The sequence below is a fragment of the Astatotilapia calliptera genome, chromosome 23, assembly GCF_964374335.1.
Source record: "Astatotilapia calliptera chromosome 23, fAstCal68.1, whole genome shotgun sequence".
Classification (NCBI taxonomy): domain Eukaryota; kingdom Metazoa; phylum Chordata; class Actinopteri; order Cichliformes; family Cichlidae; genus Astatotilapia; species Astatotilapia calliptera.
In genome coordinates, this window is record NC_137443.1 from 8162445 (window position 1) to 8178832 (window position 16388).

Genomic DNA, 16388 nt, shown 5'->3' on the forward strand with positions numbered 1-16388 from the left:
CTCCAGGATCACCAACATCAAGGCGTTTCCCACAGCTCTAATTCAGAATGGGAAATTAATGTTTCTTTCCAAAACTCATGACTCAAGACAAAAATCACAAACCTTGCTGCAAACACTTTTGTGTAACAATTATTTTCTGTTTACAGGCGTCAAATTAAAGAATTGTGCAACTAGCTGACATTACAAGAGAAAGCCATGCTAACATCCTTTCAACTAGTTTGAGCCTCTAAGTTCTGTTTGATGCACACTTCATTCTGCACAGGGACATGTTTGATGGTTGTAACTTGATTTAAAGAAACTGCTTACAACACGACTTTTGTAAACAAAGTCCATTTTTGGCACTTTGAGCACCACAACTCAGTCACCATAGAAGGTGACCCCCCAGAACTAACTCCCGGGTGGATTTGAGTGACAAACAACTCTACAAAAGCCACTGTTGTTGTGATTTGAATTGAAATTAAACAATTTTTCGATTTACATTTATATATGATATTGCACATACAGTAAGATGAGTTTCTACCAAACCTGTCAAAAGGTGTGAGATCTCTGAGATCTTTATCTGAGAGTGAAATAAAGGACTTCATCCAGCCTCTTTATGGTTACAGTAACACAAAGTGCTAGAGCAACCTATATGAGTATAATCTATACAGTGACTCCACTAATAGCAATCATGCACAATTTTAATCAGCACGGTGGTGCAGTATTTACCACTGTTGCCTTACAGGAAGCAGGTCCACCATGAGGTTTTTCTGGTTGGAGTTTGCATGTTTTCCCTGTGTTTGCGTGGGTTCTCTCCGGGTAGTTCAGCTTCCTCTCACAGCCCAAAGACATGGAGTTAGTGGGGTTAGGTTAATTGGTGATTCTAAATTCCCCATAGATTTGTTGTCCATCTCTGTTAACCCTGCAATAGACGTGCCCTAAGACAGCCTGACTGGATAAGTGTAGAGTAGATGGAAATAAACCTAATTAATGTAATGAATGAGGAAAGTATATACATTTAAGAACATAATATGCAAGCGTTGAAATGAGAAAGTCCAGTAAAGCACTGTGTAGACATGTTGTGTGATACAGGAAAGTACATGTGTAAAGACGTGTGGCTCAGAAAGTATGAGAGAGAGAAAAAAAACGGACACATATGGGCAGTTAAAAAAGCCGCTATTTAGCAAGGTTCAGGTTCCTCCTCTAGTTTCCTGCCGATGAATCGAGAGTAACATCGGAAAAAGAGATTTTTTCAGTTCACAGTAAGAAAATCTCTGGGAAAGCTGCCAAAGCATTAACCGCTATCCAACCACTGTACTGTACTGATTCACTGCTTCCCTATTTGGAGTTCATCAGGTGCAGCCCAGAGAGGATTACATTCAAGGTCTGGGCATTGCATCAGTTACTCTCCTTTAATAAATTACAAGTACTGCATATACGAGCTCTAAATTATTTTTGCCGGATGAAATAAAAACGGCAAAGGTGCAGGCTGATGTAAAGGTGGTGATCTGGTTAAAACGACACTGACCTTTCCCCCCCCTCCAGATCACCACCTTGTACTTGTAAATACTGAAGAAAACTTTGTAAATAGTGACTTGTTATTATTTATCCACTGTAGTTGAAAAAAAAAAATTAGCTTAAAAACACTTTTTTCCTCTTGGTAATTGGTTATGTTTATAAATCACAAGTAGCACAAATAAGAGCACCTCTAAATTGTCTTTGGCAGATCAATTAAAATCTGTCATTATACATTGGTGATTCTAAATTGGCTGTAGATGGGAATGTTAGCAGCGTGGTGGGCTCGTTTGTTCATTGATTGGTTGGTTGGATGGATGGATCAGTTGATGTCCAAATAAAGTGCAAACAGTTTTACAGCATGCGGAAAGCTCAAGGATGCCTCAGGATAATAAATATATTATGATTTTTACCGTATTCAATAACCGTAACAGAATTAGCAATAGCTAATAAATATAACATGGCATTTAATTTATTAGGAACTCCTGTACAATTAATTGCAATTCAACATGACGACTCTGCTGTAGCTTTTACCTGTACGCAGCTTAAATTGGTCAGTTTGGTTTACAAGTACAAAAAAAATTAACCTTCAATAAATCTAAATTATGATTGCGTGTAAATACAATGAGACAGATCTGTATTCACTCGTCTGCCTGGATTCCTGAGTGTCTATTCTTTACATCGCTTCGGCTTTCCCACGCTGTCAAATTAAATTTTGTCACCATCGCTCTGGCAGACTCATTTACTTGCATGTCTCTCTCCAAGCTAATTAGCCTCTGTTCCATGTGCTTCAAGTCTCAGTGCTCTTTTTCCATTCTGCCTTTGACTTTCATTTGTGCTAGGACCATTTCCACCTCCTCCTGGTCAGTTAGAGATTCTGATCCAAAGCTCCACCTGCTTCATTTCTGCTACCACCAGCATCTACACTCCATGGGGTCTATGAGGATCAGGCTAAAATATGCACCATTGTTCAAAACACCACAATGAAGGGTGAGCCCATGAGAAAAGGGGAAACTATGAAAGAAGTGTGCACATTGTCTGGCTAAATCCTCTGGGTGGCAGCTTGCATTTTATCCAAAGACTGCTCCTCTAATGAGAGGAGGGAAACCAACCAGAGAATAAATCCATATAAAGAAATGTCTAATGACCTCTGCACACACACACACACACACACACACACACACACACACACACACACACACACTAGTATTAAGCATGTGACTTCACATTTTGGATTCATACATATGGCAGTTGCTTCCATCGCCTGCTAGTAGTTTCATACAAATGACAATCCCTGATAATTTAATGCTGCTGAACAAATAACACTGATTTTTCTGACATTCATAAAAGCTGTTTTTGCTATGATTTTTTTCTTATTTCTCTCCATCGGCAACAAATATGTCACAAGGTCCAAAACTCACCAAATACTCCAACATACAAAAAGCTGATGTTTGATCAGCAAGTTCAACCAATAGAAGCTGCTACATGAACAGCCAAAGGAGCTTCTTTTGTGTGTGAAGTTATTTGAAAGGTCATCAAAATGTCCAACAAGCCAAAATAAGGCTATCTGCTCTGTCACTTCCAATAGCTCACTAAAGCGTCTGTATTTTAAAGAGATCAGCTTTTGGCAAATGGTTGTTGGCATTCTGGTGAAACGGGGTACACAGGCACAGCACAGATTGTGTGCACAAATCAGTCCAACAAGCATGACAGATTCAGTGGAATTAGTGGCATATAGCTGTTCCACAGAAGTAATGAATGCGCTCCAAGACCCCTTTTAATCAATGGCATCTTTGGAAATTAGGAAAAAGTATATTGGTCCGTGCAGCATGATAATCTAATGGAAAAAATATAAATGAATAACCCCACTGAATGATAAAAAAGAGCAATATTAACACCGAGCAGCCATGGGAAAATGTCATTATTGAGTGACATTCAAGTGAAAAATATAAAATGTTATGGAACAGCACAGGGTTCAATGATGTGAGGATTTTAAAACCACTGTAATTTAGAAAAAAGATTAATGTACCTTCAGACAGTTTCACGTACTTCCTCTGGTAACAAAGTCTACATGAGAAGCAGTAAAAGAGATATAAATAGGAGAACAAGTAATGAATGTCTTACTGTGAAGCTTTTATCACAGAACCGGCAGATTCTAGAAGTAGCAGCAGAGTGTGTGCCTGAGAGTGTAAATGCTGAATTGTAATCATTTATAAACTGTACATATTTTGCACTGCAGCAGTTGAGTAGGAGTGAGAAGCCCTTTTTTTTTAAAAAAAAAAAGACTTTTTCCCCCTCTTGTTTAATGGTTACTGTAAGAGCTTCGGTTGGAGAATTTTTCTTTACTTTCTTTGTTAAGGAAGGGTAGGGATCATTTAAAATGTTTGTTATTCTGGCATTGCTTACTTCCGAAGCAAATAAAGCTGCTGTGTAGCCTCTCTAATTGCTCTGTACTGGTCTTGGGGGTGGTAGGAGTAGGACTCACACCTCCTGCTATGTCTATGTTATTCCTAAGCTGGGTCATACATAAATTGGCAAGCCAAGGCAAGTAAGGAATGACAGAGCTGGTGTTAAAATTCAGCAGGTAGGTGATCCTATCTCCCTGGTGGGGAGCTGTGTGTATCAAACATTCTGGTGTGTGTATATTATCATTTGCTTTCTGTATTTAAGGAGTCCAAAATTAGTTCTGAAGGACACCAGTGTCATGTTTTACCTACCAAGGCCATTTGTTAGTAGCACAATACGATTACAGTGTTTTAGATTTGCAGCAACATACATTTGCATGGGAATACATCTGAGTAGGAAATCATGCAGCTTCTTTCCCATCCTTTTTTGTTTCAACTAAATATTGTTTTGAGGGTACGTTTGTTGATTATCTTGCCCTTAAGTGCAGAGGATGTCTCTGGTTGGAATGAAAACCTGCAGACAGTTCCCCTGGGGGCACCTTACAGTGATAAACAGATCATCTGCAAGAGTATTTTTGAAAATGCCAACCATTTAGCAAACAATTTATGATCAGCATACACTAGCACCTTCCCTGTAACTACAACTAAAGGATATTTGTATTGATTTATCTCAGTTTTGGAATACATATATTGTGGAGTCATTGATGTAGGTTTTCTTTCTTTCTTTCTTTCTTTCTTTCTTTCTTTCTTTCTTTCTTTCTTTCCAATTAATTGTTGATGATCTCACCAGTAACCTCTAAGTTAACTGCACCAGATTTCAGTACAATGAGTTGAAAATACCTTATGTTTATGAGGTCAAGAGGCTAGAGTTTGGCATAGAGACACAGTCTCGATTGAAAATAAAAGACCAGCTGAGTGAGCGAATGCTTTATGCCGATATAACATCTGACACAGGTTGGGAGTTCCAATGCGGGGAGTCTTCAAAAGAGGAAAATGTCAAAAAAACAACCATCTGGAACATTGTGAAGAAGGAAACCAGAACCCCTGAAGGGACTGTATTGATTCCAAGGCAAGACACACAAAGCATAAATGTTGCTGTTTCGCTATTTGTGCAAACCTTTTATCAGTGAAGAGCATATTGCACCGTTATTGATGGGCGCTTATCACCCACTCTGTGACTCAAGCAACTGCAGGCTGAAATGACTCTATAGCTCCCATTTTGCAAGATAAATGGTTGCTTGACTGTGTGATAAATCAGTCATCTTCTCAGAGTTAGGATAACAGTTACAATACTGACCTTTTTCCTAGCTTAAGACTTTTTCCTCTGTTGTGGTAATGTCGCTATCTTAGTTCAAAGAGAAACCAATTATTTATAGTCTGCTTTTGAATGTGTGTCTCAGCACTCCATTCAGTTCCTTCTCAGGGAATCCATAATATGATGTAAATTGGCGATATCAAGCTTCAGGAGCTGTAAAACACGACAGGCTAATATATGAAACACTGAGAATAATCAAAACGTCAAGTGAGCTTTGTGCAATAAAAATGTAGGAAATTCATCATCGGCTTACATGCATTTTTTTTTTTTTATTTTACTAAGAAAGTTGACAGAACTACATTTTAGCTCTCTGTGCTTCGCAGCAAAACTGTTAACATACATACTGAAAGAGCAGCGAAGGTATTTGAGGAAATAAACTGTTAAATATCAGCTGCATATAATAAAATCTCTTTTTAGGGGAAAATTGAGTTACATAATCTGTAAATCAGATAATTTGATGTGCATTAGGAGTTCTAACCTTTTCACTGACTGTGTTGAAAATGCAGCTTGAGTGCTGCTCTTTAATAGTGCCACACTCTGTCTCTGCAAATGCTCAGGGACGGTCAGTATGAGAAATTGCTCTGGATAAACAGCAAGGGGTTCATCAGGTCAACAGTGTCTGTAAAAATGCCCTCAAAATACAGCGGACAGATTTAAGTGAATTTGCTGAACAAAGTGCTACTGTTACATGGAGACAAATAACTACTGTATGTCACAGGTAAATTGATTTATTACTCAGGAGAAACATCAGACAGAAAGATGAGCATAGTGGCTATCAGAAAAAAATCAAATCTGATCAAAGTGCAAGCAACCTGCCTTTTCAAATCACAGCCAGTGACTGGCTTCTGTCTAAGCAGACAAAGGTACAAGCCAGAGAAGCATTAGACCACAGGAGTAAAACTGTATAATATATGCAGTCAGAGATCTACACTTAAAATTCTGTAAATGGAACAGCTATGAAAAAAAGCCCTCATACAAGCGCTGCAATTTAGCCACCACAATATTAAATGCACTTGTTATACCGAACAGCCTTTACTAAGAGTCACCACACCATGTTGGTTGCTTCATATACAGGCAGGGCCACCAAACATTTATACACATATGAAGTGGCAGAATCAATTTGTTCCACCTTGAACCACTATAAACAGTTTTCCAATGTCTTCCAACTATTAAAACTTTGGCCCTGACTTCCACTTGCCTTTCACAGTGTAACCAATCAAATGACTGCTACACCTAGAGGAAACTGTTAGAAACAGAGATAGATTTCGGTTATTTCCCGTTTTATTTTCCCGTCTTTGCCCCAATCCCTAAAACTAAAACATCAAAGACTTGAATGCTGTCGACAGTGTGCGCAGCCTGTATTTCGGTTCTCATTTCATCTTCGACTTCATAGAATAAAAATTACATAATGATATACTGAGCCAAGCTCTTAGAATCAGAATCAGAATCAGAATACTTTATTGATCCCTGGGGGAAATTATTTTTTGTTACAGTGCTCCATTTTAAACCAACATTAAGACAAGACAGACAATACGCTAACTAAGAATAGTACAATATATACATATATATACATACATACATACATAAGTCACTTATAAATAAATATTTGGAAAAGAAACATGTGTAGTTGTAGCAGCAAACAGTGTGTTAAGTGGATGCGTTGTACAGGGAGATGGCCACAGGCAGGAATGATTTCCTGTGTCGTTCAGTGGTGCTTTTCGGTAATCTCAGTCTCTCACTGAACGAGCTCCTGTGACTGACCAACATGTCATGGAGTGGGTGGGAGGTGTTATCCAACATTGTCTTTATCTTGGACAGCATCCGCCTCTCCGACACCACCTTGAGGGAGTCCAGCTCCATCCCCACAACATTGCTGGCCTTACGGATCAGTTTATTAAGTCTGTTGGCATCTGCGACCCTCAGCCTGCTCCCCCAGCATGCAACAGCATAGAGGATCGCACTGGCCACAACAGACTCATAGAAAATCCTCAGCATTTTCTGGCAGATGTTGAAGGACCTCAGTCGCCTCAAAAAATAGAGACGACTCTGGCCCTTCCTGTAAAGTGCTGTGGTGTTTTTAGCCCAGTCCAGTTTATTGTCAATGTGTACTCCAAGGTATTTATAGTCCTCCACAATGTCAACACTGACCCCCTGGATTGAAACAGGGGTCAAGTGTTTCCTGGTCTTCCTGAAGTCCACGATCAGTTCCTTGGTCTTTGCCACGTTGAGCTGCAGATGATTCTGCTCACACCACGTGACAAAGGAGTCGACCACAGCCCGGTACTCTGTCTCATCATCCCTGCTGATGCATCCAACCACCGCAGAGTCATCAGAAAACTTCTGAAGATGGCAGGTCTCTGTGCAGTGGCTGAAGTCTGTGGTGTAGAGGGTGAAGAGGAAGGGGGAGAGGACAGTCCCCTGTGGTGCCCCTGTGTTGCTAATCACCTTGTCAGACACACACTGTGGGAGACGTACATATTGTGGTCTTCCTGTCAGGTAATCAACAATCCAGGACACCAGAGAAGCATCCACCTGCATCGCTGCTAACTTATCACCCAGGAGGGTCGGCCTGATGGTGTTGAAAGCACTGGAAAAGTCAAAAAACATGACCCTCACAGTGCTCGCCGGCTGGTCCAGATGGGTGTAGACACGATTGAGCAGGTAGATGATGGCGTCCTCTGTTCCGAGACGAGGCTGATAAGCGAACTGAAGGGGATCCAGATGTGGTCTTACTATGGGTCGCAGCTGGTCCAGGATGAGCCTTTCCAGGGTCTTCATGATGTGGGAGGTCAGTGCCACGGGCCTGTAATCCTGGGGGCCACTGGGACGAGGCGTCTTTGGTACAGGGACGAGGCATGATGTCTTCCACATCACCGGGACCCTCTGCAGACTCAGACTCAGCATAAACAGTTTATGAAAGACTCCACACAGCTGGGGGGCACAGGCCTTGAGGACAAGGGGACTCACTCCGTCTGGTCCAGCAGACTTGCCTGAGTGAAGTCTCCTCAACCTGGTATTGAGTGAAGGTGATGGGTGGGGGAGGGGTGTCAGGAATCTCACAGGAGGCAACATGTGAAGAGAGAGGCTGGCACAGTGGTGTGGCTCTGGATTCCAGGCTGACTACAGGTGAGGTTGTGGGGGTGGGAGCAGACACTGTGGTGTCGAATCTATTGAAAAACAGATTCAACTCGTCGGCTCTATTCTCACCTCCCTCCTTACCGCGGACACCTAAAAACACACCAGAATTTGGCCTCAGAAAACTCATGTGTAGTAATGAATAAATAACAAAAAATGCAGTATTTTTCAAGCTTTTAAATGTTGACTTTTTTCTATTATGACTTGAGGGTCTCTGAATTTTAGACTAATTGTTAAAAAAAGGAGGATGGACACATTACACTGTTCCCTTGAAACTTGTAATGGACATTTCAATATTTGTATAACTTTTAAAGCTAATGATTTCTTAAGTGACAGATAAATTGATATTAAAAAATGGTTTAGAACAGTCCTAAGAAAACCAGTAATTACAACCCAGAGCTCCTCACCACTCATAAGCTTTCAATTAAAGGAAGTAGGCCTTGTCTACATTTTGTGTTGCATAACAAATGGGAAACTGGGCTGCTTTAAGTTTTAGAAACAACAATTCAAAATGGAACTTCATTATGTAAAACAGCAAACTCAATTGCACATCTCTGCGGGGGAAGCCACTCACATTAATCAGCACACATCCCATCAGCATCTGACACACAACAGCCCAACAATGAGTGTCAGACATGAGAGCTTAATTACCTCTGCTCGGAGTCGGGCTCAAAAACTGCTCCACAGACATCACTGAAACTTCCTGTATGATCAGGCAATGGGCCAAGGTAGAACTTAACACTACAGTAACACTAGGGAAAACAATACTCGGGGTCAGTGGCACATGTTAAATTTTTGCGGCCATCTGCAGTGAACACTTCTTGCTTTTGGATTGGTTGCTTTAAATATAGGGACCAGGTCTGCAATCATTTGCAGTCAGCTGGCAAAGTGACTTTGATGTATCACAAACATACTGCCTGCAATATGTTTGTGATTAGCTGTGATAAATTAGTGAAACCTGTTGCCATCTACACACATATTCACATTAAGTACTTAGATTCAGTCCATTCAGAACCACAGATTTACACATTCAGGAAGCCTTCTATTCCGCAGTGCTTTTATACAGGAGTAGAACCAGAAGTTCCCTGATGCAAGTTCCCTAATGCAAAGAGACACATCCCAGATGGGTTGCTCTCTGTGACAAATTGCCATTGAGCAGCAAAGGTCCAATCACTGCATGCAGGAGACAGGATTCAGCACAGCCCAAGTCTGTTATTTTGATTCATCCAAGCCTCAGTTCTACAGCTTAACAATTCTAAGCTCTTTGGAGCACTAGTAGCTTCTACCAGCATCAAACTAAAGTCCCCCTAATTGGCAGTTGGCAGCACTTTATACCCAGGTGCTGAAAAGCCACATCCTCCTCATAACCTGGGGTGTTTCCACACCTTCCCAAAAAGACAAATGGTGATAATAATATTTATATGTTATATTATATATATATATATAAAATCTATTCATCAACCTATATTTACATTTAAAACATATAATTTATTTTATTTTATTTAACATTTATTTATACAGGTAGTCCCATTGAGATCCAATGTCTCATTTGCAAGAGACCTGTTACAAAATAACACAATCAACCTACAATTACCAAGCAACACCTCCACCCAACCCTCCTTGGTCTCTCCCAGAACTTTTAAATAGAGTTCAGACCCTCAGGGACACATTTTCCCAAACATCCTGGAGAACACAAAGGAGAGAAGTGATTGCTACACACACACAAAAAAATCTGTTTGCACTAAAACTCAGCACCCATATTCGCAGTAATTGCACAAAAACAATTACACTAAAACACAAAAATCAATTAATCTGGGGCCAATCTCATTGTTTTAGCATCTGTCCACCATACACTAAGTAGATGATCAAGTGCCTGGAATGCATATAATTAAAATTTTCAGTAAATAATCAATATTTTGCTGTGTGGCAGGCAGGATGAAAGACCCAAATTCAGGACTCAAGACGGAGAAATAAAGTCAAAAGGCAGCTTTTATTGCTGGAAAAAAAATGACATTAAATACAAAACTAAACTAGGAACTTCACAAAACTGGTTATCAACTTTCTCATTAAGCTAAAATAACTATGACAAAAATATAACACTCCTACAGATAGGAAAACAGATTAATGCTGCAGAAAATCCTTAAACTTGGGCTCTTAGCACATAGATCAGTAAAATAAAGATTTTAGACTTAGTTAATTATTTTATCATTTAGTGCATTTATTTGTAATGTGACAGCTGCACATTAGAACTCTGAAACTTTTAATTGTAATTATTTAAACATTAATTTTTGCTGTCTCATAGCCGAATCAAAGAGATGTTGAAAACACTTTGTCAGCAGATCAAACTAAAATAGATTTTATTGACTGAACAGGTATTCTTCGTAAGTGTGTTCTGTGTTCCAGTAGCTGCAATTTCACCAGTGTAAAAAGAGTCTCAGCAGCAGATTTACAATCAAGTACAAAGGTTTTGTTTTTTTTTCGCCTGTCCCATTTGGTTCTTTAGCCATCAGAATTGTTGTCTGAAGACCAACAAGGATACCCAATGGATTTACTTTGCCAAATGGATCATCGTGGCATTGCCGTATTGGTCCATTTGGTCGATCTTTGTTTTTATTATTTATTATATTTTATTTTCAGATGTTACAGACGGGACAGACATGAGTGAGAGATAGGAAAGGGAGAAAGAAAGAGGAAGGAAAGGAAAAACAGAAGGGGAGAGGGACAGTGAGAAAGGGGGGGAGAAAAAAAAATAAAAATCTCCTGGATCACCTGTTGAGAGAAGAATAGAAAACAAGCAAAAAAAGACAAAAAAACCCCAAAAAACAAAGCAACATACTAAACACAACACCATCGCATTAATCTAGCTAAGTGTAAACAGCAGTAAATACTAAATATTCAATGTTGTTGTGCAGCACGCAGGACAGATGTGCTTCGAAGTAGCAGCCAAGAAAGGTGTAATTTGGGTCTACGAGCAGTGAACACCCGTGTGCATACCTGTGTGGATCAGCGCGCTTGTATTCCAAAGGTTTCTCCATGTAACGATCTGCTAGGGAGTGTGGGGGGGGGGCCACAGACCCGTCCTCCAGGGTGTGAAGCAGGTATGGAGGAGATCAAAACTCCAGACATCCAGAGGCCCCCAGAACACAAGAAACCATGGAAGACCAACAGAGGGGCAGCCGCGCCACTGTTCCAGTAAGAGCTGAGGAGAGTCCCAGATGAGGGCTCACTCAGCAGCCGCGGAGCAGAAGCCAGGGGGAGTTGCAGTGACGCGCCCGTGAGCTCCGCCGGCCGCCAGCTGTGCCTGAGTGACCGAGCCCCAGGCCGAGAGGCCGGGGGCACCCCACCCCCGAAGGGGCCCGAGCGAGCCCCAGGCTCCAGGCCCCGATAAGCGGCCGCCAAGGAGTGAGCCGGTGTGTACCTGGACGCCCACCCCCAGACACAAAGAACCACCAATGCACCGACACCTGAGGGAGTCCGCCACCGGCAGGGGAAGTGGTGGTAGGTGGAGATAGGCCTCCAAACCTTGGAGGGCCTGAGGTGTCCCCAGAGAGGTGGCGTCTGATACCCAACCTGACATATAGACACAGACATACAGGCACACACAGACACAAACATCCATTCCCCCCCTCATGCTCTCATATGCACTCACTCCACACTCAACCAACATGGAGACAGACATAAAGAGACGCTGTACACACGATCACACTCCCCAAGCGTACTCTACAAACCGGGTCTAGGTACCCTTGCTCCTGGAGGGGGGAACTGCACCCAGACCCAGGTGGTGTTACCCTTTTCCCTGCGGTGGGGAGAGGCAGACCACCCCGACTCCGTAGCAGCAGGGAGGCCCCACACTCCAGACCGCAGTCGGACGGCCAACTCCACCTAGCCCTCCCGCTCCAGCAGGCCGCAGAGAATGGGGGTGGGAGAAGACTCCAAACCTCCCTCCACCCGCTCATTGTAGTGTTGATGCATGTGTGTTCTAAGGTGCAATTAAAACCCAAGTACAAAGGTTTGCATTTTTACATTTTCTGCATCACCAGCTTAATTAGCAATACCATTTTGCCTTGACAATGCAGTGCTTCATTCAGTGGTTTTAATAAGGTATTGCTTAACAAAACAACTTGCACACATAAAGCATATTTCCCCTGGAGGAAAGTCGTACTGTGCTTAAAACACACTCTAAATGAAAGATTCATTGAAAATGTGGCACTTCTTGCCAATTTTAAACTGAAAGTCAGAACATAACCTGCTCCTGGCCAAGTAATGTATTCAGAATAAGTTACCACGGTGATTTAGTAGATAAAAAGGGACCGGCTTTTGTGATCCAGAAAACTTTGGCATTGAGGTCGACAAACCTTGCTCAACCATTAATCTATCTTCTTAGTACATCCCTCAGGCGATCAGTGCAGTCACCTTAAGATTGAAAATGATCACCCAGATGTTAAGGATGTTGCATGCTCCACTTCTGAGCCACTAGTTGGTTGCTGCAACTACTTGTCACTGAATGTGAAATAATTCCGTGCAATCACTGGGCCGCATAGGGTCAGTGATTGCTCCGGAGCCCTATGCGGCTCCAGAGCCGCAGGTTGCCGACCCCTGCACTAGTGTATAAGGTAAACAAGTTTATTTATGTATGTAAAAGCAATTTTATTAGTTTGACTTGACCCTTTTGATTAGCAAGTATTTTTTACAAATAGCCATTACAATGCGTCTTTGGATATATTCACATTTGTTTTATTCTTTTTTATTCTTTTTTTTTCCTTATTGTTCATCTTTTCTATAAAAAAAATTGAGACAAATTAAATTGTCTTTGTGTGGTTTGGTTCAGCAGTCTGTTTCCCACATTATTGTGTACATTACTAATGTTGCATAGAATACCATTACTCTTGCGTGTCCTTGAATGCACGGGTTCTCTACTTGTCTGGCACTACATTAAGAGATTTTAATGGCTTAGCACAGTGGGCATGGGTTAGTCAACCTTTATGCATATTCAAAACATGTAAAGATAGATTTAGAGAACTCTGCAGCCTTATTGAATGCATTTATGCTCTGAGTGCTTTTAGTTCAGTGACATGTAGGACATTTGCTTTTACCTTTGAAGGTTTTTTTCCCAGGTGTTGCCCACATGCTGCATGGTCATCAGAACTAAAACACTGGTTAACCATACTATTAGTGAGTAATCATTCACAAAGTGGTGGATTAGCACTCCTTGCACATGCTCACATTTTTCTTTTCTTTTTTTCAGACAATAGATCATGACAGACACTTCTTAAACACTTTTTCTATGCACTTATTAATTATTAACATGTACTTAGTAAAATAAAAGAAAGGGTCATGTTGGATCTAATAAACATGAGTAGAATGGTCCAGCAAAAAAAAAAATACACATTTGTATATTTGGTCACAGCTGTTCAGTGTTGAGCTGATCTTAATATATTAACATGTTGCTTTTGTTTTTGTTCCTTTGTTTCAGTAGGGTCCTGCTGACATGCATGCTGGCTTTTAGGCACAGCTTACTGGCCTCCCAAGTGCAACAAAGCTACCCCTAATGTTACGGATCAACTGGGCTTGGTGACCTTGCAAATAACTACAGTGAACAAAGTGCATTTTTTTGCTTTTGTGGATATATAATCAGTCAATATAATATATGCAGTCGAAGTCCCATTTGTAAAAACCCCTGGGCCATGTGGGTACTAAGGGTATGTTTTCTTTTGTTGTGCTGTGCTTTGTCCTGCAGGTGCTGATCAGAGCATGTATAGCTGCATGAGCTACGCCTGGGCCTGGTGTGTTCAGCTGTAAAAGCTCACTCATTCCTGCACTATGCATCTAAAAGACTTGTCCAGTTCTATGACAGCATGTGGTTTATTTTTTTGTGCTTTCCATAAGCACTAGCAACCACCCAGACCTGCTTTACACTTCTTTTTCTTTTCTTTCTATACATTTCCTTTTGCTGGAATCATTCAATCTTTTAGGGACATTTTACCAACTTTATGCTGATGACATTCAGTCCTAAATCTCTTTTAAGCTTCGCTAGCAGAAGGTCCATCCTTGTTGATTGCTTAATCCAGGCTGGTTACTTGCAGTCTAATAATGATCTTGTTTTAAATTCCAAGAAGACTGAGACTGTGATTATAGCTCCTCCTGAATTACATCCAAACATCAGTCAAGTGATTGCTTCCTTTTGCTCATCTGCAATGTCACATGTGCAATATTTGATTCCTCTCTGGGCTTTGGCTTACATGTAAAATCTATTTCTCATTCCTGTTTCTTACAGTTAAGTAACATTTGCAAATTGTGAGCAATAGTCTCCTCAGTGGAACTGGAGAAAACTATTCATGCATTTGTATCATCGTGCCTAGATTACTGCAATGCCCGTTACCAGCTCAAACAAATAATCTCGTTCACACCTCCCCGCTATACAAACTGACAGACTATTAACACTTTCTAGTAAGTGAACTCACATTGCTTCTATTTTATATTCTTTACATTGGCTCCCAGCAGATTTCAGGGTTTGTTTTAAAATTCTTGTACTTATATGCAGAGAACTAGTTCCAGTTGATTTATCTTAGCTTCTTATCAAACACACCACTGCTTCCAGTCTTTGATCACAGGCTTGTGGTAGTCTACTTGAAGAAGATGGTGTGAGCTTTTAGGATAATCTTAGACAAATATGTCCATTCCCCCAACTGCTGACTGTAGTTGCTGTCCATGGTGCTGATCAAATCTAGAATGATGCTATAGTTAATATTGAGAATTGCTATATGCTATATATTGCTTTTGCACCTACTGTGTGTGTGTGTGTGTGTGTGTGTGTGTGTGTGTGTGTGTGTGTGTGTGTGTGTGTGTGTGTTACAGAGAGAGAAAGGGAGAGAATAAGAGAAGCTCGATTGCTCCAGTACAATATGGTGGTATGGGCCCAATAAGAAAATCTGCCCTGGGACCTAACTCAGAGTTGTTACACCTGTGGAGAGAAAACTACTGGGAAAGCAAGATGAAAGTAGCCTTTTGTGAAGGAAGTAGTTTGTGTACAGGAGGTAACCTTGGGGAAAAGACAGGACTGGAGCCAAACACTGTACTTGATATGTTTTCACACCACTGCAAACAGCACACTCCAGTAAACAAATAAAACTGGAGTGGCTGTAGGCTATGTGAACACCTACAAGTGGTTTGGCTGTGGAGAGATTCAGTTTGCTTTTACCAGTTTGTTTGGATAGTTTGATATATAAACAGATGGTCTGTAACTAACCATAGTGATTTGAAAACTGCTACATTGGAAATTGATGGAAATACTGAAGGTCTGTGAAAGCAGGGACAGCAGCATCTACACTTCCTCAGAAAGCTAAGATCATTTAATAGAGAAAGACATTGATGAAACAGTTTCATAAATCCAACAGACTCTGTCCTTCTGTGTTATTTGTTGATTTAGAAATTTCTATGTGAAAAGAAAACCTCACTGAAACCTTCGGAAAGAGTGAAGAGCTCAGAGGAAGAGCGACAAAGCGGGTGACGTTTTCCAACGCTTTTATGTTCACCACATGTTAATTTTACACACCACAGCTGTAGCTGTATGTACTTATTTCCTGTGATGTGCCATTACTGAGTCAACATAGCTTCACTGGCTATTCTGGGTCTGTGTTAGCATTTTGTTGTAGTTAATTGACAGCGTTAAAGCAAATACACAGTTATGTTGTTTCAGTTTCTTTATGTTGCATTTCACAGTCTGTTTCTAGGTTTGATTGACAGTGTGTAGAACAAACTCCCAGAAAGTTTAAAAGTCAGCAGGAACAGCAGCAGCAGCCACAGCAAGCAATTCAACAGATAGTTTGTGGGAATTTTTTTGACAGTGAAACCCACCCACACTGCAGCTGCTGATGCCACTGTAAAGGACAAAAACAAATACTCCACCGATGCATTTCTTCCAAGGGCACATAATCCAGTTTATTGGCAGAGACGATGCAATGCATATCCTCACCTTTATAGCGCTCTATAAGTGCAACTGCTATGTTGTGTAAATGGATTTTTGCCAGGGTTGAAGAGGC